A 208-nucleotide genomic window follows, 5' to 3' on the forward strand; every position below is an offset into this window, starting at 1 on the left:
TCACACACAGAGCAGTGCCAATCTGGGGGTTGGAGGCACTGCCCCTGTCACACAGAGAGCACGGCCCATCAGGGGGGTTGGGGCTCCGTATCCTGTTATGCACAGAGCAGGGCCCATCAGGGGGTTGGGGCACCGCCCTCTATCACCCACAGAGCAGGGCCGATCAGGGGGTTGGGACGCCGCCACTCTCACATTCAGGGCCGGGCCG

Source organism: Myotis davidii, unplaced genomic scaffold (assembly GCF_000327345.1).
Source record: "Myotis davidii unplaced genomic scaffold, ASM32734v1 scaffold144, whole genome shotgun sequence".
In the NCBI taxonomy this organism is placed as follows: Eukaryota; Metazoa; Chordata; class Mammalia; order Chiroptera; family Vespertilionidae; genus Myotis; species Myotis davidii.